This window comes from Drosophila suzukii, unplaced genomic scaffold (genome assembly GCF_043229965.1).
Source record: "Drosophila suzukii unplaced genomic scaffold, CBGP_Dsuzu_IsoJpt1.0 scf_9, whole genome shotgun sequence".
NCBI lineage: Eukaryota > Metazoa > Arthropoda > Insecta > Diptera > Drosophilidae > Drosophila > Drosophila suzukii.
Window position 1 is genome coordinate 705,446 of NW_027255941.1, and position 26,214 is coordinate 731,659.

General features: G+C 42.3%; 1 long non-coding RNA gene and 1 pseudogene across 2 annotated transcripts; one reads left to right on the forward strand and one right to left on the reverse strand.

Annotated features, from left to right (window-relative positions):
- LOC139355135 (phosphoribosylformylglycinamidine synthase-like) overlaps positions 1 to 26,214 on the forward strand; it is a 73,796-nt pseudogene that overhangs the window by 27,593 nt on the left and 19,989 nt on the right.
- LOC118877079 (uncharacterized) lies at positions 11,534 to 25,330 on the reverse strand. 2 transcript variants are annotated; one of them, XR_011605880.1, is made up of 4 exons: positions 24,214 to 25,330; positions 20,946 to 24,129; positions 12,044 to 12,130; positions 11,534 to 11,994 (listed from the first exon to the last, which is right to left on the reverse strand). It is a non-coding gene; the product is annotated as an uncharacterized lncRNA (long non-coding RNA). The 2 variants fall into 2 exon arrangements; XR_011605879.1 differs by having other exon boundaries at positions 11,536 to 11,994; positions 20,946 to 25,330.

The following is a 26,214-nucleotide window of genomic DNA, read 5'->3' on the forward strand; positions in this document are numbered from 1 at the left end:
TCCGACACCAATCAAGACATATCGCCGTCAATCGAGCGACCATACAGTTACAGTGCGATCCTCAATAGGAGAGGAAGATTTTTAAAGCTCTTGATTTTATCTTCATTTTGTAATTTGATTTTACTAATAAAAACATCGGATTATAAAGCAGTGCTGTTAAAAGCTTTCGTTAAGGGGTCGGCTGTAACCTTCTTTAAAAAAACTTAATATAAGAGAGTACAAAGAAACAACAAATCACCACAAGTTGCTGCGTCTAAACAATAAAGTACCGTAGTAACAATAATAAACATAGTCTAGTTCCAATCGCGGGTTAACTATTAATTGGTGCTCGACTGCGTCTTAAGAACAATAAAGTTCCGCAGTCCCGTACATTAGCCGTAATCGTGACACGAACTTTAAATTAACTGCGACATTTATAATCAGTGTATACACACCAAGCCAAGACAGAATCTGACCAATAGATTCTTGCGAAGACACTCCGCGTATTGGTGTTAGTGTTTCGTGGTAAAAATAACCAAAAAGATCAAAACTATAATCTGATTCCACGGATTGCCTTTCTGCCAACTAAGGCTGTGAGTAGGGGCATAGCTTGCGAAAGCAAATAAATTTTCCCCCAAAAGGCAGAGAAGCTCACAACCGAAATCAATTTCGCGATCACGTAAAAATGCTTCCACGGGGAGATGATGCTTTGGTATGCGGTGCTTGCAAAAAAGACCCGGGCAAGACATAATATGGGTGCAATGTGATAATTGAAAAACCTGGTACCATTTCTCTTGTGTGCGTAAAGAAAGCGCAAATAACCTTAAAGGCTGAAGGGTGATACCGACATCGTGAAGACCAATCCAACTGCACATCAAGGTTTCGCCGCGCAGGGATTGCAAAATGAGCCGAAATAAGTTTACAAGAAACACCCGTTACTTATGTTACAGATGCTAGAGGAAAAACGAGAAGCTGAGCAGAGATATTTTGAACAAAAATATAATATTTAGTCGCGCCAACATGATTCCAACATGACATGGACACCCACGACAATTGGCCCCAGCAGCGCTCAATTATCAGCTCGACAAATACTACCAGCTGATTTCCCTACATTTAACGGAAACCCAGACGAGTGGCCCACCTTTATAATCGCCTTTGAAAACAGCACTTCTGCTGCCGGCTTTTCAAATGTCGAAAATATGCTTCCACTTCAAAAATGTCTTGAAGGCATTGCATTTGTTGCCAACCATGGTTCCCGAGGTTATAAGCACATTAAAAACATTATTTGGTCGTCCAGATCAAATTCTGGATCGCCTAATTGAGAAAGCTAAAAGAATTTCGGTAAGCAAGGACAGGCTGGATTCAATTATCGACTACGCCCTTGCTGTTCGCAACATCTGTGCTACTATGGATGCCTGCCAACTAGATGCACATCTGAACAACCCTATGCTTGTTCGTGAGATGGTTGACAAACTTCCAAATCAATATAAGATGAACTGGGCATTGCATCCAAAAGATGGATCCATAGCAAATGTAAAAGCATTTAGCGATTGGTTGTATAAAATCGCAGAAGCAGCCTCCACAGTCGTTTCAACCTCATACTCAAGGACGAGTAATGTACATACTCATACCATCTACAATGATGTACAGCCGCAACATGCGGAAACGGAGGAGCACCCACACAATTCCTAGCTATCCGAGAACTCACCTTGCTTCGTATGCCAAAGCGCACAGCATAAAGTCGCTCAATGTGAACATTTCAAAAATCTCACTTTCGAAGGAAGGCAACAAGTTGTTCGCGACAACAGGCTCTGTTTTAAGTGCCTGAAAGTTCATGGCCGTAACTGCTCTTTTACAAATGCATGCGGTGTTGGAGGATGTGAATCAAGGCATCATCCCTTACTTCACAAAGGCCAGCCCAGTACCAACGTTGTCACGTCTCACCAAGTCAAATCAGCAGAAGTTGAACAATATTTTCGTATCGTGGCAACACAAATCCAAGGTGACAATATGGAAGTTGACACCTTTGCTTTCCTGGACGAAGGCTCTTCGGTCACACTAATAGACGAATCCTTCTTTAAGCGTTTAAACATAAGTGGCCCCCCGAACCGATCTGTATGCAGTGGACCAATCAAACCACCAAAATAGAGGGCAATTCCGTACGCTGCAATATTCGAGTCGCCGGGGCAGGCGCCACTAAATCATATTGGCTAAATAATGTCCACACTGTGAAAAACCTAGGCTTGCCAAAACAGACGGTCAACGTGGAATACCCTTACAATCTTATTCGAATGACGAACCAATGATTCTTATCGGAACCAACAACTGGAAGCTCGCTGTATCACGAAGGATCAGAGAAGAGAAATGGAATGATCCCATTGCGTCTAAGTGTATTCTAGGCTGGGGACTACAAGGCTCCACAAGCTCCAAAACTGAATTTTCCATGCACCACTGCCAGTGCAACTGAGACGAGATTGAAAAGAGCATTAAAGAGAGTTTTTGCGTTGAAACTGTTACTCCAAAGACGTTTTGTTCCGTGGATGACGAGAAGGCCCTGGAAATATTGGATAAAACTTGTTCAAAGAGTGAAGGACATTATAAAGTAGGATTTCTTTGGCGCGAGAATAAGACAACTCTTCCGGGAAGCTACAACAACGCAATGAAACGGCTAAACTGTCTAAAGGCTAAGATAAACCGAGAACTGGCAATAATCTACTCGAAAAAGGGTATGCATCCGAGCTGTCCAGTGCCGAACTTGTTGAACAGCCTGAACGCGTGTGGTACCTTCCAATATTTATAACCCACAATCCAAATAAACCTTAAAAGGTCCGTCTCGTCTGGGATGTGGCTGCTAACAAGGCAACGCAGGCAATCAGAACCTTTGTAATGAGATCTATGACATTCGGAATATCCTGTGCGCCATGCATTGCTCATTATGTTCGCGACAAGAACGCGGAAGAATACAAGCTGCAAAGCCCGCGTGCGTTCGAGGCCATTACCAAGGCACACTACGTCGACGACTATATACTCGTAGATAGCCTAGGCGACGAAACTGAAGCAATCGAGGTTACCCTAAAGGTCCGAGACATACACGCGGCTGGAGGATTCAATATAAGGGACTGGGCTTCTAACTCACCCGAAGTGTTGAAACATTTACAGAGTGATTCCCTCGATCTACAATCGCCAAAAGAACTCGGAGATCCAGAAAAAGTCCTCGGTATGTTTTGGGAACCAGATTTTCAGATTTGCACTAATGAAAAGAAACGTCCTTTCGGAAGAAGCCTTGCCCACCAAACGCGAGGTACTGCAAGCGTTGATGTCCATATTTGATCCATCGGGATTCTTGCACTAATGGCCTCAAAATGCTTCTTCAGTAATTTTGGCACTTAGGCATAGGCTGGGACGACACCTTACCATGACCTCAGCTGATTTTTTGAACGAAATGGAAAGACTTGCTACCCCAAGCTACAACTATTCAAGGACCGCGTCATTACTCGCCCTTACTTCGTATGACATTGAACTACATTCTTTCGTGGACGCCAGTGAGTACGGAGTGCGGATATGCCGCTTTCGGATAGGAAAAGCGGATGATATCACTGACTTACTGATCGCAGCAAAAAGTAAAGTGGCTCCCCTCAAGCCACTTTCCATACCCCGCATGGAACTACTTGCTGCTGTAATCGGTGCACGTCTATCCTACAAAGTGCGGTGCACTTGCAACATAAGCGTCGATCAACACACATATTGGACCGATTCAAGGACAGTACTTTCCTGGCTGACGATGGACCCTCGTAATTTGTACGCTTTCGCAATGCATCGCGTAGGAGAAATTCTGGAGACCACAAACGCTGGTTAGTGGCATTGGGTACCAACAAAGCTTAACGTAGCAGACATGGCGACAAAGTTTATCAGCAAACCAAACTCACAGGAATGGATTAACGGCTCATCATTTCTTCAACAGTCGAAGGACCAGTGGCCAAAACAGTCCACTTTGTGCCCTTCTAACAAAGTCGACCATGATGAGATTTGAAAAACGGTCTTGATAATCAGAAAGGAAAGCATAGTAGTGGTACATTATACGTTGAGCGCTTTTCTGATTGGAACCGCTTATACCGGGCAACGGCAACTTTTCTGTTATACTTGGACATTCCTCGAGCTAAATGCAAAACTGAGAAAATCCAAAAAATTCTTACGCTCGAACAACTGACGTCCACCATAAACCTACTCTTCAAGAAAGCACAAAAAGACAATTTCAAATCGGAACTCGAGACTCTTCAATCAAACGGATTCATAAGTAAGCCTAGCGTATTGATGGAATAATGCGTACTCAAGGCCGTTCAGACACCATAAATCAAAGCCGAGATCAAATTGTCTTGCCAAAGCGCCACCACGGGAACAATAAATCTGATCCGCAGCGTATATTTTATTCCCCAGTTACGTGTTGTAAACAACCGTACGGAAAGCGTGCCAAAGATGCAAAAATAATACGGCGATCTCGGAACCACCTCAGATGGCACCACTCCCGCCAGCTAGAGTCGCTAGATTCGTGAGACCCTTTACATACACTGGAATGGATTTCTTCGGTCCAATTTTCGTTAACGTAGGCCGACACAAAGAAAAACTTTGTGGTGTTATTTTTACACGCCTCACTCTGCGCGCAGTTCTTATAGAGATAGCCCACAGCCTTGATACTAGCTCTTGCGTAATGTGCCTGGCAAACTTTATGTCGCGACGCGGGACGCCCAAGCAAATATTTTCTGACAATGGAACAAACTTCAAAGCAACTGAAAAGATTGTCAAAGGGGAGCTAAAAAATGTTGAGCTTGACAAGCTCGTTTTAAAATATGACAAAATTAAATGGCGCTTCAATCCACCAGCCGCACCACACATGGGCGGGGCATGGGAACGTTTTATTCGATCGATTAAAATGGTACTCAAATCCATTTCCCCGAACGCTTTCGCAATGCATCGCGTAGGAGAAATTCTGGAGACCACAAACGCTGGTCAGTGGCATTGGGTACCAACAAAGCTTAACGTAGCAGACATGGCGACAAAGTTTATCAGCAAACCAAACTCACAGGAATGGATTAACGGCCCATCATTTCTTCAACAGTCAAAGGACCAGTGGTCAAAACAGCCCACTTTGTGCCCTTCAAACAAAGTTGACCATGATGAGATTAAAAAAACAGTCTTGATAATGAGAAAGGAAAGCATTGTAGTGGTACCATTTTTGATTGGAAGCGCTTATACCGAGCAACGGCAACTTTTCTTATATACTTGGACATTCTACGAGCTAGATGCAAAGCTGAGAAACTCCAAAAAATTCTTACTCTGACGTCGGCCAAAAACCTACTCTTCAGGAAAGCACAACAAGATAATTTCAAATCGGAACTCGAGACTCTTCAATCAAACGGATTCATAAGTAAGCCCAGCGTATTGATTGGACTGAATATTTACATAGATAGTAATGGAATAATGCGTACTCAAGGCCGTTCAGACACAATAAATCAAAGCCGAGACCAAATTGTCTTGCCAAAGCGCCACCACATCACTCAACTTATAGTAAAGGAATTTCACGAAACAAACCATCACATGCTTCACGAGGGAACAATTAATCTAATCCGCAGCGCATATTTTATTCCCCAGTTACGTGTTGTTTTCAAATCCGTACGGAAAGCGTGCCAAAGATGCAAAAATAATACGGCGATCCCGGAACCACCTCAGATGGCACCACTACCGCCAGCTAGAGTCGCCATCTTCGAGAGGCCCTTTACATACACTGGAGTGGATTTCTTTTTGTCACTAGCTCTTGCATAATGTGCCTGGCAAACTTTATGTAGCGAGCATGGACGCCCAAGGAAATATTTTCTGACAATGGAACAAATTTCAAAGCAACCGAAACGATTGTCAAAGAGGAGCTAAAAAATTTGGAGTTCGACAAGCTCGTTATAAAATATGACAAAATTAAATGGCGCTTCAATCCACCTGCCGCACCACACATGGGCGGGGCATGGGAACGTTTAATTCGATCGATTAAAATGGTACTCAAATCCATTTCCCCGAACGCCAATTACAGCAACGAAAGTCTCAAAAATGCTCTTATAAGTGCAGAATACGTAATAAACTCCCGTCCACTGACCTTCGTTTCCTTGGAGGTAAAAGACGATGACGCACTTACTCCCAACCATTTATTGCTAGGATCCGCAGACGGCTTCAAGCCTCCACTGACAAGCGAGTCAAGCCTAAGACAACGTTGGCGCCGGGCAAACGAACTAGCCGATCTTTTCTGGAGGAGGTGGGTGAAGGAATACATGCCAATAATCACCAAGCGATCCAAATGGTTTCCCAAACGACATCCTCTGGCAGTTGGCGACGTCATAATCGTAGTGGACGAAAATCTACCCAGGAACCTTTAGCCCTAAGGACGAATTACAGAGGTCGTCACAGCCAAAGATGGTCAAGTTCGACCTGCTACTATTAAAACTCAACATGGTATTATGGTACGGCCAGCAAGCAAAGTAGCTGTACTGGACGTTGCTTCTAAGTAAATGTAAACAACCCATAGCTGTTTACGTGGGGGGGAATGTTACCGCCCCAGTACATTTTGAAATGTCGACTAATTTACATAAATTCATCGGTTGGATCCGACACCAATCAGCATTTCGCCGACAATCGAAAGACCAAGATCTTCAATAGGAGAGGAAGATTTTGTAAAGCTCTTGATTTTATCTTGATTTTGTAATTTGATTTAACTAATAAAAACATCAGAGTATTAAGCAGTGCTGTTAGAAGCTTTCATTAAGGGGTCGGCTGTAACAACTTCTATCCCTGTACTAAAAACTAAAATCTTAGCTCATTTGCTTTAGTCTTGTTGATCTATGTTTAGTCCTCTCTTTATTTGTTCTATGTACCTTCCTCGCGTACCGTATTTGCCCGAAATAAAAATGCTTGGTGTGCTTGGTGTCGTTTGGGCCACTTGTTTGTACTGCTCTTAATAGATATACGTTCAAAAATATATACAAATAATATAAAAATGTTGTCTGCAACAACTATTAAGCTCCTTGAAATCAAGGCAAGTCTAGCTAAAGAAATTAGAATAGTTTAAGCTGGTCAATTAACCCGTGAAATAACTACTAAACAAGGAAGAACGCTATAGTCGAGTACCTCGACTATCAGATACCCGTTACTTAGCTAATATGACTAAAGGGAAATGGAAAAATGCAAGCAGCAAAGCGAGATTGAAATGAGCCACCTACCGGCGGTAGACAGATTTAAGCATTATGGGCGTTAGAGTGGGCGTGGCAAACTTTTTTTGGTCAGTCGATAGGTATTGACGAGAACCATTCATTTCATTTAAAATTTTAATTCTAGCATTAAAACTGTTGGAGCCACAGTTTTGGGAGATTTGTGGGCGTTAATCTCTGGAATCTGCATGCCTAATCCCAGTATTGTAGCTTGTATAGTTTCCGAGATCTCAGCGTTCATACGGATAGACGGACAGACGGACATGGCTAGATCGACTCGGCTAGTGATCCTGATCAAGAATATATATACTTTATGGGGTCGGAAACGATTCCTGCTGCCTGTTACATACTTTCCGACGAGTCTAGTATACCCTTTTACTCTACAAGTAACGGGTATAAAAACATTGGAAGCATACAAAAATGCGTTAAAAATACATTTAAACCAACCGAATCGATAGACAAAGTGCGAATCATGATGAACAATTAGAATGATACAATACATTTCTTAACACATTCAGTACTTACTGAAAAGGACGAATTAGTGTGAAAATGTCCTTTTTTAACTTTTTTCCTCGACTTGAAAACTTAAATTTTTTGATGCAAAAAGTTTCTTTAAACAAAAATAATAGTAACTGCAAAAAGAATTTTTCAAAAATCATTTTGCTTATATTTTTTATGTTTTTTTAAAGGTGACACTGTCGGAAAAAATTTGTATGAAAAAGAGAAAAATATGCCCAAAATGCATGTTTCTAAGCATTTTCAAAAAATCATAAAAAATATAAGCAAAATGATTTTTGAAAAATTCTTTTTGCAGTTACTGTTATTTTTGTTTGAAGAAACTTTTTGCATCAAAAAATTTAAGTTTTCAAGTCGAGGAAAAAAGTTCAAAAAGGACATTTTCACACAAATTCGTCCTTTTCAATAAGTACTGAATGTGTTAAGAAATGTATTGTATCATTCAAACGGCATTTAAATTACCTTTCCATTGATGCCAAAGTTAACAAGATGTAAGTTCAAATTGTGAATATATTTAACTTTTTTTTGTGAAAATACTTTTGACCACCCTTGTATGTAGAAATACCCGGAAGGGGTAGTTTTATACACAGAAATTCAATGTCCTTCGTTTCGTCGGACTTTATTACTTCCGACGTTAATTCTGAGTCAACTGCAATTAAAACTCTACTTCCACGTCGGAACGGACGATCAAGCCTGTAAGTTTTGTACTTACTTGGAAAAACTTCGGAACTTAGAATTTCCGGTTTTAACCAGGTTTCTGTCAACACAAAAAGATGGAAGACAAGGAAAAACTATCAGTATACAATTTGGTCAACTTACTTTGTAAACCTCTTGTATTCTGATAGCAAAGCTGAAGAAAAGAATCTAGTTTTTTGAGATAGATGAGGATGTAGATGTGGACGGCTCTTAAAAGGGATTTCCAACTTTCCTTGAACGAATTTTCTTTTTTTTTAGCTTCGTACTCTTTAACAAAAATGCCAACAGGCCAAAAATTGGCTGAGCACATAGTTGCAAAATGAACACAGGGAACACCGATCTTAAATGATGATACTTCCCTAGCATATGGAAAATTAAATCGTTCAACCTTTAGATCATCAAGCTGAACTTTGTTACGGATATAGGCCGTAAAGTCCAGGGATGAAAGGTCAGGATTCAGCCGAGAAACAAAAATTTGTTTCCGCTGCGGTACACAGGTGACTGTTTTAGGTACCACGCGTCTCATGCGGGAAAATCTCGCGTCCTTTGCATTCGGAAACCGAATCTTTTTTAGCTTTCGATCTCAGTACCATTTGTGCGGCGGCTGAGATCGACTGCTGTGCTGCAGACCCCGAATCGCCAGAGAGAGTTACACTAGCGGCTACCGTGGGTTGTCTATCGACCGCGATCTTTTTACGCTTAGGAGAATCGGGCTCAGATAGCATACGGCTAGTGAGCTGCGACTCAAGCGCCACAAGCAGATCCGTATTTCTACGGCTGTTCCGGATTAATTCCGTATAGAGAGTACCTGGGTTTCATAAGCAATGCATTCATCACAATAGTAGCGCAAGCCACTTCTCATGTCGATTGCATCGCGTACCAGGCCCGAATAACCAAGGCATTTTGCATGAAAAATATTCTCACACGAATGGCACGGAATGCTCTGTTGTCCAGCCGAAATTAACGACTTGCATTTCTTTAAATTGCAGACAGCCATTATCGCGATATTCCGAACCACAGTGCCAAGAGAATAAAGCTTCACTAGTAAAAGAGAGAGTTAGCGAGCGGGAGAGAATGAGCGGGAGTGAGTAAGCTGGGGGAGCGTAAGTTTTTGATGTTCCAAAAACAAAGTTTTATGCGGGAGTGCGGGAGAGCGGGTAACTACCGTTTAGAATCTTACCGCTCCAAACAGCGTTTGGAAGAAAAGAAGAAGGCAATTTGAAAAAACAATAACAACAAACACTGCACAGAGATTAGTCGTGCAAACTAATTTTGTTAATTTAAACACAAAAGAATAACTATGCACTCGCGAAGCGAATGGATGTTGTTAGGGACATTAAAAGTTATATAAATGTAGGAAAATATGAATTAAACCCCGATGGTTTATGGACAAAAAGAACAAAAATTCGGAGCGCTAGACAAAAACACAACCGTTCACTAAACGAGCGATTTGTCGAAAAAAATTGTAATTGCTATAGTTTTCTTTTGTGCCTTGACCGCCGAAGCTTTAGTGCTGTTTTGTGTTGTTGTTTTTGCATGCGCGTTAACATCATTACGCTTCCGCTCTCCCGCACTCTCACATTCTCCGTTAATTTTTTTTTTCCTCATTCGAAAGCTTAAGCGTGCAGAGTTTTTGCCCTTCCCGCACTTTTAACTGCTCGCTTGCAAATTTTCTAAGCTTAACATTTCCCTTCGTTCAGTGTTCTGAATTCAAAAAATTATGGATGCTTTTTTCTGCTCCGATAAAAAATAACATCAACTAATCAGAGCTGACCAGTCAAAACTGACGTGTTGGCTTTGTGAAAAAATGGCTCATACCAAGTGTGCTGGGTATATCGGTCGAACTAGTGATGACCTTGCTAAGGTTCATAACTTACTATATTGTTGTGACCCTTGTCTTGAGGTTGCCCACGAAATAAGATCGTAAGTAATGATCAGAGGACCATCACGGAGCAGCGGTCGACCACAACAAATCATCAAATGTTGTTAGGATGAGATCAAAACCCTGCCACTTTAGTGAAAACTGAAACGATTCTACCGGCACAAGTTGGTTTTGCAGAAACACCCTCTGCCGTAACAAAATCCCTATCAGTGGATTTGCCAAAAAAAAATTATTTGTTCTCGGCTTTCCCCTGACCAAACGGCCTTCCAGGTGTTGGACAACATAAAACAAAATCCAAAAATATTACCGTGGAAAACTTTTACCTATGCTAGGGACACTTCGTCTTTGAAGAAAAAAACTAAAGCTTTAAAAAACTAAAAGCTAACTAAATTGTATTCGGACAGTTTTTCTTTTGCATCTCATATTATTTTCTTTGTATTCAGTCTCAAGTAAGCTGTCCAATGACATCAACTTGTGGTTCTAAGAGATTTAAATATACCTGGAACTTCGTGGTCCACAGATGAAAAACGAATTTCTTACTTCCACTAGCTCATCATGACTTCACAGGCGGTTTGCTTGACATATCTTTGTCTCAAGTTAACTATATTATAAACTCTTTAGGCCGTTTACTGGACCTGTGTGCGTGTTTTCATATCATCCTGCTTTCGAGGTCTCAATCGACACTGGGGCTGTGTCAGCATAAAAATCAGAGAAGTCAGCCTCTGCCTTAAGATAGATAGTCCACTCCTGTGGTATGAAAAGCTGGATTTGGCTGCACTCTATTTGCTGGCAGGCTACCCATGATGTGCTCCCACACAGAAAAAAAAATTGATATGATATGATGGTCAATTTGATGAAATCCAGTATCAATTCGGCCTAGATACGGCACATATCAATTTGATATGTTCGAAATTGTAAAAACGATATTTCGGTAATATCATTTTTACATTATAGCGTATCAATTTTTTGAAATGTTTTGGTTGTAAATTTGATATTATTGTAAATTTGATATTGTAATTTCAAATGTACATTGTAGTAGAATGGATATTAAAAATATCAAATTGATATTATTGTAAATTTGATATTATAATTTCAAATCTACATTGTAGTAGATTGGATATTAAAAATACCAAAATGATATTATTGTAAATTTGATATTATAATGTCAAACACAAATTTAAATAAATAATAATATGCCAAATCTTTTTGATTATACGTTTTTATTAGCTATTACAGTTTTTACAAAGAATTTGTATTTCATATTTACACCTCTTTTATATTTACATTGAGTCTTTATTTTTGTACTTAAATATATATTTCATATCTACACTTTTTTTTATATTTACGTTGAATCTTTATTTTTGTACTTATATATACTTATTAACTAAAATTTCTTTATTCTTATTAGCTTATTACTAGAGTTTATGTACAAATGAATCGGCGGGCCCTCAAAGTTTTCTATATTATCAATCTTATAATTTTCCAATTCAGCACCCACCACATAAGCTTGATAATGGTCGCTAAAATTGGAAACTTCAATTAACTGGGTAATAACAAAAATTGTTTTTCAAAAACTTTCCAGAATATCCAGAATCCCGCACTGCTCTCTTTTTGGGAATATATGCAGCAAGTCGCTATCGTTTATATATTTGAGCCTTTGGAAAGTAAAACAACAATCTGAAAACCAAAATTGTAAATTAATACACTATATTTGTTTTATATTTACCAATAAGACAGTCGTAACAGGACATTGGTAGGTCCTGATCAGTCAAGAAACTTAATAGTTCTTCCTTTTCAGACTCCGTCATTTTTTCTAAAAAAAAAAAGGGCCAATATTTACATTTGTGTGTACGTGTTTGAGCGCAAAAACACTGTAAATTTTTATTCATACGAATGAATGTGCGTGTGAGAAACTAAAAATGCGCAAGTGAAACTAACTAAATTTTCGCTAAATCAAGACACACATTGTCATACACACATAGTTACGCATGCACATACATATGTATGTATGGACAGATGCACGTGCTTTTCATTGTCGTAAGAATGTGCGTGTGAGAAGCAAAAAAATGCACAAGTGAAATTAAATAAACTCTCGATATATAAATTTCACTTATGCATTTTTTTAAACTACCCACACGCACATTCTTACGACAATGAAAAGCACGTGCATCTGTCCATACATACATAAGTGTGTATGAGAAGCGACTTTGCAGGACGGCGTAGAAATAAAAATTAATTTTTAAATGCAATTATGTTATGTTACTTGTTAAATTTGTTTTCACGCCGGCGCAGCCTCTACAGATACGCACGCTTACATACGTACGTATGTATGTAAGTTAACTAAGTAGCTAACCGGACGGAGGCGATGACCGAATGTCCGAAGCCCAGCTGCGGCCAAAACCGCTGACGCGGCATTTGGCCGGATGCTCGTGCATAGCCGGCAAACACAGCATATTTGCGTGGCCGCTATGAGTTTCAATTTTGTCAACTTTAAGTTTAGTTCGCTTCAAGCTCTATAAGAATAAAGAACACAAGTTCAATAGCATTGCAAAACTCCGGCAACCGCCGTTAAATATCTCTTATTATTTTGCACTGACTGAGTCTCTAGGCCAGCAGGCGAAGGGGGCAGTTACCTCCCAACGTAAGTCATCCTAATCAGCAATTGTGAAGGTGCAGCCATCCGGCTCTGACTCCAGAGAGGGATCCCCGATCTCTACACACGAGAACCAGGTCAAGTCTCCCTCCTCCCCCGCACTACCGAGCGGGCTTCGGCAGGTGCGACCAGCAGCAACTATATTCCTCCCGCGTTCACGGGAGGCCATTACAAGCAGCAGCCTCCAACGGCTCATATTCACGCGTGAGTGCAACGCATCCCCCCGCACCTACGGGAGGCAACTGGCCGCCACTCAGCTATAACGGGCGCTCCAAGAAGCGACCGCTTCCTCCGCGCCTACAAGCGAGCTCATCGAAGAAGACCACCCTTGACAATAAAGAAGAGGACCACCCTTGGCCACACACATATCGTGTATTGTTACTCCCGCACATACGTGTGGGCTCATCGAAGAAGTCCACCCTTGACAGTGCGGCCATTGAGGACCACCTCAGGCCGCGCCCATCAACCAGATTAATTGGCGCTCAACAATAAAAACCCAACGGTTTCGCTTAGAAATTTTTACATTCTTGGAAAAAAATTTTTATCTTTGAGGAAGAAACCACAGTAAATAAAATGTAAGTGCACCCCTCATTTAAATATTTTCTAACCAGTCTGCAAAGTAGAACTAGTTAATAAAGAATACTACGAGAGTAAAACGGCTCCTAGCCCGATAAAATTCGGGGTTTGATTAACGAAAATAAAATATATAAATATATTACGTTAAATTCATTAATTTTTCTGATTTGAAATATTTTGACTATGAGTCGAGGCTGTGTGTCAGTCTCATATACCCTTTATCTCTTATAATTTACAGTATTATAATTTTAAAATATTTACCACTACAATAATTTTTATGCAAGGGCACAGGTACTACTACTACCCTTAAAATTAACTAGGTGAATTATATAGTGAAGAAATACGAGCTCTCATTTTGGCGGCTCTGTGTCCCCGTTTTCTAATCCTTTTGTGTGCGTATATGAGCTCGCCATTTTCTAAGTATAGAAGCGTCAAGCAGTACGCTAGCGATTCAGGGTCAGATAGTGAAGAACTCCTTCGAGCTTCCACTCCGAAAAACACGCGTAGAAACCCCCCAGCGGGCGAAAGGGTAGACCTAATGGATCCTGAACAACTTAGAGGAGTAGTGCAGGCGGCTATTGACAACGCCCTGGCCGGGCAGGCCGCCGCAAATTTACAAAAAGAACGGGAGTTCAGACAAATAATCGATGCATTGACCAGCCAAGTGGCAGAATTGCGCGCTGCGCCCACGACGTCCCGAAGTTCGGCCCCAACGCCAGAAATTAAGGTTTATGCAGCCATAGAAATTATAGACACAGTTCAATGCAGCGAGCCTCTGGACGCTGTCAAGTGCCTACCCGAATTTGCGGGGGCACAGGAATCATATGTTTCATGGAGGCAAGCCGCCACCGCTGCCTACCACATATTTAGACGGTACAATGGTAGTTCACGCCATTATCAGGCAGTGATTATAATAAGAAGTAAAATAAGAGGCACTGCTGATGCAGTGTTGTCCTCCTTTGGCACAATTTTAAATTTTGACGCGATCATAGACCGTCTGGATTTCACTTACAGTGACAAACGGCAGATCCACGTCATTGAACAGGAGATGGGCACCCTCAGACAGGGAAGCCGCACACTCCTGCAATATTACGATGAGGTTGAGAAAAAACTCACCTTACTCACAAATAAAGCCACGATGTCGTACGAGACAGCGGCGGCAAGAATTTTGTGTGATAAATTCCGGGACGATGCGCTCCGGGTATTTATTTCGGGCCTTAGACGCAGCCTATCTGATGTCCTCTTCTCGGCAAAGCCGAAGGACATGCCAACTGCGTTGGCATTAGCGCAAGAAGTGGAATCAAACCACGAGAGGTACACGTTCGCAACATCGTTTGCAAAGAGTCTAGAGGATAGGGACCGTAAGACGAGTCCAAAGGAGCAAAGGCGCCAGCAGGATAGAAATTTTTCCCAAACAGACCCCCAGTTGGGTATTAATAAAAATCCCTATTATACCAAACAAGTAAAAGCGCAGGTACATTCTGACCTGCGCAATAACAAATTGCAGAGTAGACCGGAGCCGATGGAAGTCGACCCCTCCTTAAAGGTTTGCATTCCTGCTCAAGCTCCACCCTATCAGAATAGGAGACCGGCAACGTCCGAGCGCACAGGCGCCCCTAGAAAACAGCAGAGGGTAAACCACGTCACCCAAAGCTCAGATCAGGAAGGGAAATCTTACGCCAACGCTGCGTCCAGCGCAATAGCAGAGATCAACGATGATGCTATTTGCGAATACGATTCAGACGTAGTCCATTTTTTAGGGGAAAATCCCTGCTGCCTGTCATCAGACGAAGAGTAGCGGGGATAAATATGAAGCTACTTATTGACACGGGCGCCTCGAAAAATTTCATCCGACCGTTCGAAGGATTGAAATGTGTCCCGGTAGAAAACCCCTTCGAAATTCACTCAATTCACGGCAACACCACAATCACGAAGAAATGCTTCGTGTCACTTTTTGATTTGAAGGCCACCTTCTTCATCTTACCCGACTTATCTTCTTTTGATGCAATCGTAGGCCTCGACCTTCTTAAACAGGCGGGAGCGTCACTTTGCCTGGCCTCTGGCCACATCAAATGGGGCAACAAAGAGGAGAAAATTGATTTTCACTCGTGTCCTAATGTAAATTTTACCGAAGTGGATTGCTCAGATGCGCCACCTTTGGTCAGAAAGACATTTTTAACAATGCTCCGCGACAGGAAAAAAGCCTTTGCGGACCCCAATGAGGCTTTACCTTACAACACATCGGTGGTAGCCACCATCAGAACTGTTGATGAGGAGCCCATTTATGCCAAACTCTACCCATACCCAATGGGCGCAGCCGATTTCGTTAATGGCGAGATTCAAGAGCTGCTAAAAAATGGCATAATCCAGAAGTCGAGATCCCCCTACAATAACCCGATATGGGTTGTAGACAAAAAGGGCACCGACGAAACGGGCGCTCGTAAAATGCGACTCGTATTGGACTTTCGCAAATTGAACGAGAGGACAATACCTGATCGCTATCCCATGCCAAATATCTCTATGATACTAGGGAATTTAGGCAGAGCGAAATACTTCACTACGCTCGATTTAAAATCTGGCTACCACCAAATAACGCTGGCAGAACGCGACCGTGAAAAAACTTCCTTTTCCGTAAATGGAGGAAAGTACGAGTTTCGCAGAATGCCATTTGGACTAAAAAATGCTGCCAGCATTTTCCAAAGAACTATAGACGACATACTGCGAGAGCAGATAGGCAAATTTTGCTATGTTTATGTCGATGACGTTATCGTCTTCTCAGAAGACGAAAAATCTCACATCCAGCACGTAGATTGGGTTCTCAAAAGCCTTTACGATGCTAATATGAGGGTATCAACTGAAAAATCTAAATTCTTCAAAAAAAGCGTTAGCTTCTTGGGTTTTATAGTCACCAGCAACGGGGCTACTACTGACCCAGAAAAAACAAAGGCCATTCAAGAATTCCCTGAGCCCAAAAACGTGTTCGAAGTTAGATCATTCCTTGGCCTGGCCAGCTACTATAGATGCTTTATTAAAGATTTTGCGTCCATAGCTCGGCCCATTTCAGACATCCTGAAAGGGGAATTCGGTAGTGTCAGCAGACACAGGTCGAAAAATATCCAGGTGCAGTTCAACGAGCCGCAACGGCTAGCTTTTCACAAGCTGCGTAACATTCTAGCCTCCGAGGAGGTCATCCTCAGGTATCCCAACTATAAAAAAGCATTTGATCTAACGACAGATGCCTCAGCTTACGGCATTGGCGCAGTCCTATCCCAAGAGGGACGGCCCATTACCATGATCTCGAGAACCCTAAAGGACAGAGAGGTCAATTATGCCACCAATGAAAGGGAGCTGCTAGCAATAGTTTGGGCATTGGCCAAATTACGTCACTATCTATATGCAGTGAAAGATATCAACATCTTTACTGACCATCAACCACTGACCTTTGCGGTATCGGAATCCAATCCGAATGCAAAGATCAAACGGTGGAAAGCTCGCATCGACGAGTCCGGCGCCAAAATTTTTTACAAGCCCGGCAAGGAAAACCTCGTTGCGGATGCCCTCTCAAGACAGCAACTTAACGTTCTGGGAGAGGAAGAAGCTTTTTCAAGTGCGGCCACGATTCACAGTGAGCTGTCACTGACCCACACAATTGAGGCAACGGATAAGCCTTTGAATTGCTTCCAAAACCAGATAACTCTGGAGGAAGCTCGCTTTCCGCAAAAACGCAGCTTTGTCCTCTTTGGAAACAAGAGACGGCATGCGATCAGCTTCTCCTGCAAAGAGTCATTACTCAATGATCTCGCAGATTTAATTGTTCCTAAGGGCGTAAACGCCATCCATTGCGATTTGCACACACTCGCAATGATACAGGACCAACTGGTACGCCAATTTCCAGCCACAAAATTTTGGTATTGTAAAAATCGTGTAACGGACATTTTTGCAGTCCCGGAGAGACGAGAAATTCTGTCCACTGAACACAACAGGGCTCACAGGTCGGCCCAAGAAAATGTGAAGCAGGTACTCTCCGAGTACTACTTCCCGAAAATGGCCAAGCTAGCTATCGAAATCGTCGCTAACTGCAAAACATGTGCTAAAGCTAAATATGACAGGCATCCCAAAAAGCAGGAGCTTGGGGAAACACCAATCCCGTCTCAGGTTGGGGAAATATTACACATAGACATCTTCTCAACGGATAAAAAATATTTTCTTACATCCATTGACAAATTCTCAAAATTTGCGATGGTCCAGCCAATCCCCTCTAGAACCATAGAGGACATCAAACCAGCACTGCTACAACTCTTGAATGTTTTCCCGAAAGCCAAGGTCATATATTGTGACAACGAACCATCGTTGAATTCACACACCATTTTGTCCATGCTAGAAAACCATTTCGGCGTGAGCATCTCGAATGCACCGCCCCTCCACAGTGTCTCAAACGGACAAGTGGAGCGTTTCCACAGCACTCTAGTAGAGCTTGCTAGATGCCTTAAAATTGATAAAGGCATCAGTGACACCGTCGAGCTAATCTTGCTGGCCACAGCCAGATACAATAAATCTATCCATTCGGTCATCGACAAGAGGCCAGCCGACGTAATTCAAACACAGTCGGATCAACCACAGTATGAAATTCAGGATAAGATAAAAATCGCCCAGGACAAGCTCAGGAACAGGGAAAATGCTGCCCGACAGAACAGGGTGTTCAAAGTTGGTGAAAAAGTCCTTGTAAAATCCAACAGGCGGCTAGGCAACAAACTCTCACCATTGTGTGAAGAGAAGATTGTGGAAGCGGACATGGGGACCACAGTCCTCATCAAGGGGAGGGTGGTCCACAAGGACAACATTAAATAAAAAAATAAGTTTTTACCTTTTTGCCACTTGGCACAAATTTTACTAGCTTTAAGCATAGCTGATAAAATATTTTTTTAAGGTTAAGTTAATTACCGTTGGTGGTGGGCAACCTTGTCATGAACAAAAATATAGCTCTGAATTCATTCCACAGGTCAAAAATCATTCCAATCCTCTTCTCCTTAACCATGGCGTCGGCGCACATCACCGACTATTCACAAGCCAAGTACATCCCCATTATTGACGGTCGAATACTAGTGTGGGAGGAATTCGCATTCGTTAGACATTCAGCGAACCTTTCAGAGTACAGGCGCGTAGTAGAAGAAACAGAAAATATGAGCGATATGTTTCCCCAGTCCCACATGAAAAAACTTTTGGACGTGGACACAGCTCACCTTCGCGACCTGCTCGACTCGTTAGGCGTGCACCACAGGGTAGCAAGGAGTTTAGACTTTTTAGGATCAATTTTAAAAGTCGTAGCAGGAACTCCGGACGCCGGGGATTTAGAGAGAATTAAATTCACAGAAACACAATTGATCAATTCAAACAATAGACAAATAGAAATAAATACTAGAATACAAAGTCAAATTAATGAATTAACGTCAACCGTAAATCAAATCCTAAAAGTGGCAAAGAGTTCACAAGTGGACACTGGCCATCTATATGAAACCTTGCTCTCCAGAAACAGAATGTTAACAATGGAGCTTCAAAATTTAATGATGGCAATTTCGCTTGCTAAAGTAAACATAGTCAGCCCAAACATATTAGATCACGCAGACCTAGAAAGTATTTGGATTGAGGAGCCCACCGACACTCCTATAAAAGATATTTTGTCCGTAGCGTCCGTAAAAATTCTCCAGTCCGCTAACATATTGCACTTCCTTATTAAGTTCCCAAAAATTAAACTAGCATGTAAGAAGATTACAATGTTCCCGGTAGCGCATAATAATGTGATGCTAAGGTTAGTGGATAATATAATAGCAGAATGTAATGGGGAAATGTATGCGATCCAGAATTGCTCCACAACACCAGGAGTCACTTTCTGCCGACTATCAGCGAGGACCACATGCGCCCGAGAACTCCATGCAGGTGGAGTTGCGCACTGCGAGACCCAACCAAGCGATTTACATCCGATCACTTATGTCGATGAGGGAATTATGATCATCAATGATCAATCAGCGCAGGTACGAGTGGACAACGGAACAAGCGTCTGGATACACGGGACCCATCTCGTCACCTTTAGTGAGCGCGTCACAGTAAACGAAACCCTGGTTTTGAACCAAAACTCCGCCCAGAAGAGGACTCCGGGGGTGGCAAGCTCACCCTCACTGAACATCACCATCAGTCAAAATACTCTGAGCCTCCCCTACCTTCACCGCTTGAGTGAACGTAACCTGGAATACATTCAGAAGTACGAAAATAAAATCAATACCAATCAGACACACATGGTAGCGCTAATTACAGGAGTAATATGTTGCGCATTGATTTGTGTCGGCCTAACCTACATGCGACTCACCGGTGCCAGAAGATCTGCGGTAAAACTAAGAAGGGTGATCGCTGAAATAGGGTCGGCCGAGGGCGGCCTCAATCTTGAGGGGGGAGTAGTTAACTAAGTAGCTAACCGGACGGAGGCGATGACCGAATGTCCGAAGCCCAGCTGCGGCCAAAACCGCTGACGCGGCATTTGGCCGGATGCTCGTGCATAGCCGGCAAACACAGCATATTTGCGTGGCCGCTATGAGTTTCAATTTTGTCAACTTTAAGTTTAGTTCGCTTCAAGCTCTATAAGAATAAAGAACACAAGTTCAATAGCATTGCAAAACTCCGGCAACCGCCGTTAAATATCTCTTATTATTTTGCACTGACTGAGTCTCTAGGCCAGCAGGCGAAGGGGGCAGTTACCTCCCAACGTAAGTCATCCTAATCAGCAATTGTGAAGGTGCAGCCATCCGGCTCTGACTCCAGAGAGGGATCCCCGATCTCTACACACGAGAACCAGGTCAAGTCTCCCTCCTCCCCCGCACTACCGAGCGGGCTTCGGCAGGTGCGACCAGCAGCAACTATATTCCTCCCGCGTTCACGGGAGGCCATTACAAGCAGCAGCCTCCAACGGCTCATATTCACGCGTGAGTGCAACGCATCCCCCCGCACCTACGGGAGGCAACTGGCCGCCACTCAGCTATAACGGGCGCTCCAAGAAGCGACCGCTTCCTCCGCGCCTACAAGCGAGCTCATCGAAGAAGACCACCCTTGACAATAAAGAAGAGGACCACCCTTGGCCACACACATATCGTGTATTGTTACTCCCGCACATACGTGTGGGCTCATCGAAGAAGTCCACCCTTGACAGTGCGGCCATTGAGGACCACCTCAGGCCGCGCCCATCAACCAGATTAATTTGTATGTACACACATAGTTGCACGTGTTTTTCTTGTCGTAGGGCAGTCGTATAGTAAAAGCCACTCAGAAAACCGCACACGATTTTATTTTTTTCCACTTATTATGTTCTTATAACACTTTATACGTATACACATTATATATGAAGTTTACTTACCTGTTTTTTTCAACTTGGAGAAACACTACACTGACCATGCACGTCCGACCTGCATCAAAATAAAATTCAAGTGGCAAAAAATCCACTAAAACGCATCCTAGTGCAAGCGAGACAACATGTTCGAATTAGCCCAATTCGAATTTCGAATATATCCTTTTCGCTTCCACTCACGTGATTGATGTCGCCATATTGCTACATCCTCTCTTTTTCGATGTCAAGAAATTTCCGAAAAGAGAGAAATCGACAATTTGACATTTTTTGGTATCAATTTGACATTATTTGATGGTAAAAATGATATGTGTCTAAAAAACACAAATTTACCATGCGCATATCAAATTGATCCTGGCTCGGTTTTTTTTCTGTGCAAGTAACAGGCTTCATTCGGAAACATCGGACGGATTTGTTTATAACGCTGGCGACGAACTTGCGGCCTCCAATCGGCCAGTACCTTTGCTGTAATGCGACAAGCAGCGCCTGCGATCCTCCATGCAAATATTTCTCATGATAATAAACGATGATCGCCTTGGTGACTGGATGATCCTTGGGCAACAGTATCGTATGCCTTGTATCGTAGTTCTTGTTTGCGTTCTGAAGCCTTCCACCCAGGCGAAGTAACCCATCGGAGCCGAGTATAGGCCTAAGCGAAACCAGCTTGATTTTCTGTGGAAACGGCTTGCCCTGGCTAAGAGATCCATACTTCTTCGCCAAGTTAACCTGTTGAATGCTCCTCAAAAGAAGTACAGTTCCAGAGTTGATCTCTTTCACCGAAAGACGACCTTTTAACGGCGCAGATTTGGCTCTGAAATTTGAAATGAACCGATAAATGCTCAACTTCCACTTATCGAAAGAGTTGAGGAATTTGGAGTTTGATGAACTGTCTATGCAAACGGACCCAATTAGAGCCACAGAACGGTACTCTGCCCGTTAGCCCAAAAGGAATGTTCCAACAATTCTCCTGGGGTACATCCTCGCGATACGACGTCTGCCTGGTTCAAGTTTGTAGGAACGTGATGCCAAGTCATGTCTTTCGTCATCTCCTGAATTTTCGCTATTCTGTTTGATACGAAATCGTTAAATTCCCTCGGAGGTTGCCGAATACACGCCAACACAATAGACGAGTCCGACCAGCAATGAAATATGCAATCGAAATCTATGGCTTCCTTGGCGATTACGATTAGCTCAGCCAATAAAAGCGCTGCGAAAAGTTATAATCTTGGAATTTTTAAGGCCTTCAATGGAGCTACCCTTGACTTGGCACAGAGCAGATGGACTTTCGATTCTCCATTGATCTCTGATCGTAAGTATAGATACGCTTCATAAGCTGACATGCTAGGATCGCAGAATCCATGCAACTCAACGGAAGCCCTTGGTTGCAGAACGAATCGTGGTAATTTTATGTTCTGTACGACTATCCAACCAAGTTTGGTGTTCTGAAGAGTTGGCAAGGCCCTATCCAAATGAATTTGTCCCATAGAAATTATTTTGAAAAACAACCCAGCGCCGAGTAAAAGGTCAATTCGTTGTTATTGATTGATTGCGGTACACTCCATGATGTTGCACTTATATTGAAATGGGGCGGATAATCAGGAATATTCTCCTATCCCAGAAGTCGAGGTTTTCGATCTTCTATGATTCAAGTTTAGTTGGCTAGCTAAGCGAGAGGTTATGAAGTTTAGCTGGAAGGCCGAATCTAAAATTGCTCGGCAAAGCATAAATGCTCGAATTCTATTTCTACCGTAGATAATAGCAGTTGGAAGCAACACGTAGTCGATCGGCAAAATAGTTAAGGTTTTGGGTGGAGGGCTTAGTAAGTGATGATCAGGATGCGATGATGTATGCGAACATGATATTAATTCTGATGAAGTAGATGGTAATGGCTGAGAGCTCGAGGATGGATCGCATGATGGAGATGAAAATGAGGTGGTTGTTGCGGATGGGTCATGGTTCATGTGTAATAATGAATGGTGCTTCATGCGACAATATTGGCAGTGAGTCGACTTGCATTGCTGCAAACTATGCCCCTTCCGCAAACAGTTGAGGCAAAGGTGCAACTTCTTTGCTTCTTTATATCGAAGATTCGGACTCAAATTTAAAAATCGAGAACACTTTGGCAAATAATGATCCCGTGTATCGCAAAATAAACATATCAAATGATTTGAGTTAGTAGCAGAAGCAATAAGTGTATTTTGGTTATATTTGTGCAAGTTTTTTCCCACCTGCTGGCCTGGTGTTTGAGTTACCAAGGCTTAATCCAAGTTTTCCATCATCCTGCACCTCTTTTACAAGAACGACTCCATACATATCAGGTAGAAGGCTCAGTGATTGACAAATCCTCTTCCCATTTTTCCCCCGTCCTCTGATCCAGTTTCCGAGTGACGATGTGAATTAAAAGTCCATCCAAAATTTGTTGCGTATTGGCCAGGGTTCGAATTGCTCGCAGATGCGAATTCATGCAATCACTCAGCTCCCGAAGACCCTTCGAAGATCCCTTCTCGACACCCTTTAAACGGAATATTGCCTGAACGTGTGCCTGAAAGTGTAAAACATTATTATAAAATCGATTAACCACCAAATTCATAGCCTTTTATAATTAGCATTCGAAAGTTCAAGCGAGCGTATGGTTTCCAGAGCCACGCCGCCCAAACTCGAACGCAAATATTGTAATTTTTCAATGTCGCTTAGCTCATCATCATTTCCGATGACCGTAGTGAAAGTCGCAAGGAAATCCGGCCACTCAGAGTAGGATCCATAAAAACGAGCAATTTCCAAATTTGGCAACCGAGGCTTCCTAGATCGAAAAGAAAGATCCGCATTATTAGTGATGTCAATAGATGTCGAATTTGCAGCGGTTGAAGCCGGAAATTGTGACTTTCGATGAGCAGTCAAGCCTCGGCTTAGTTTCGCCTTCACATCCATGAAAACCTCGGCAAATTCAATCCGATGGTCGCTCGAGATCTCTGCAAAATCCAGTCTTTCCAACGATGTCTGCGCAGAATCAAATGCCTGGTTTAAGGAATTGATCCATTCCATTCGCGCAAGCAAATCAGCTTCGTCAAACTGATTAACCGCATCCGCGTTTAAATAACATTTCATCGAGCTCATTTGCCGCAAAATAGATTGGGCTTTGACTCGGTAGTAGTCGACGTCACTTGTGGATTCATTTTGAGCCCGAACCGAGTTTTCCCTATCAGACATTTTTCAATCACGAGAAAAAGAATGAAAGAAAATAAAATGTCCGACCGCGTTAGAGGCACGAAATACCGTATACCTTTTACCGCGAAAATGTGGAGGTTAACAAGCGTCGCCGAGATGCAACGGAACCTTTAACTCCGTTGTTGTTGTTCTTGCCGATAAATTTCCTGCCTAGCAACAGCGGATATATGTAATTGGCAAACGAATATATGTATGGCTATATGTACATATATACATATATGTAATATGCGCTATTGACAAAGATTAAATGCGATTCACTTTGTTAAGAATTATTTGCACAACACAGTTTTGGTGTTTTTACAAAGCGCAAAATGTACAAAAAATCAAACGGCCGGCAGTGCACTTTTATATGCACATATGTATGTATGTTCGTGTGTTTGTGACCGAATGCACGATAACGACAGCGTAACAAAGCGTTTGTTTAAACTATATTAAACAATCGCGAGGCCGAGATGCAGACTTCGATAAAAACTATATCACGTCGGGGTTACCAAATGTTTGTGGAGAAGACAACAAATTTGCGAATAGGTTATATTAAATGTATAGTGTTTATTCAAAGCGGTAGACGGACTGTGAAAAAGCTCGGCTCCAAGATCTTCATATAGACATATGCAGGCTTACAAAGTAGTTGCTAAATAGATAAGCGACGGCTTTAGTGGTATAAGAAAGAAGGCGACAAAGATAAGCAAAGAGCGCTGCAGGTGCCATCGTACACCTATGCGCGCATGACTAGGCGCTGGCGATCTGCTCCGAACAATTCTATTAAAAAACGATTAATATTAACATTAAATTTAAAATTTTGTAGTACAGAATTAGATCCTGCCTTTTTTCTTAAAATGTTATCTTTATTTTTCTATGCGTCTATCATCTCGCAAATTCGTGCCGTACGACGCACTGCAGCGCTCCTCGGTCGGTTGGGCGGGAGGTGTGGCCGTGGGAACCTAACCGAAATAGACACTTCTGGGTCACGCCGGGGGACAAGGTGGTAGTGAGCACTTGTCGCTGGCACAGGGACGCTTTGATGGCAGGACAATCGCGTCGCGGCAACGATGGTTACTGCTATGCCGGACCACATGCGATGCGGGAACATCGCTGGTTGAGCTAACGTAGGTTGGCTGCTAGTTGAGATAGTGTCGTATTACGGAGCTCTCTTCCCGTAGGTAGAAAGTAGAACCGTGGAGTTATAAGTAGCGTTGATAACTGATTTATTCTTAAATAGATACATGCTTATATACTACTTGGATAACACGGCAGTTTAGTATAATGAATAGGGAGGTAAATTGTATTCCAGATTAGGTCAGTGGATTTTGATTATGCTAGAAGTTTCCGTAATTGGCTCGGCTGACACTACAGAATGTGTTCACCCCTTGGTATGGTGTGTTAGTGAGTCGTGGATTTATGTCATATAATATGCTGTTCACCAATTCTCATCTGTAGTCGGTGCAACTGGGCGCCTGGTACTGTTCCGAACTTGGCAACTGCTTATTTTGCTGGGTGCTGGTCATGGCACCTTGGGTACAAACGCTCTATATTTAGGGAAAAAATGGAAATTTAACAAATATTCAATGCTGCCAAAAAAAAATTTTGTATTTCTTTAGCTTAAAGCTTTATTGTAGATCTTTATTGTAATATAGGAACGAGCTTTCTTTGTTTGCTTCTTGCTTTATGTTTCTTTACAATTCCTACACTGAAAAGCATGAATGGTAGATAAATAATGCAATAACATTTACACTGAGCGAAAAAATAGGCTACGAAAAACTTTCGCATTAGTATAGAAATCACCTTTTTGCCTTCCATAATTCCCAAATGTATGGAAGTCACTTTTTTTTACCTCCTTACAAAAAATTCTTGCATTCAATAAAATTTACACTGAGCGAAAAAAAAGATTAAAAAACTCGGCATCGTATGGAAATCACATTTTTTCCCTGGTTCCATACATTTCCAGAACCGACACGTTCATACATACAAGATGCATAAAATCTATTTTGTTACCGTGACCGACATTTGACCCTCAGACAGAAGTAGTTTTAAATTATAGGCCTGCTGGTGACAAATT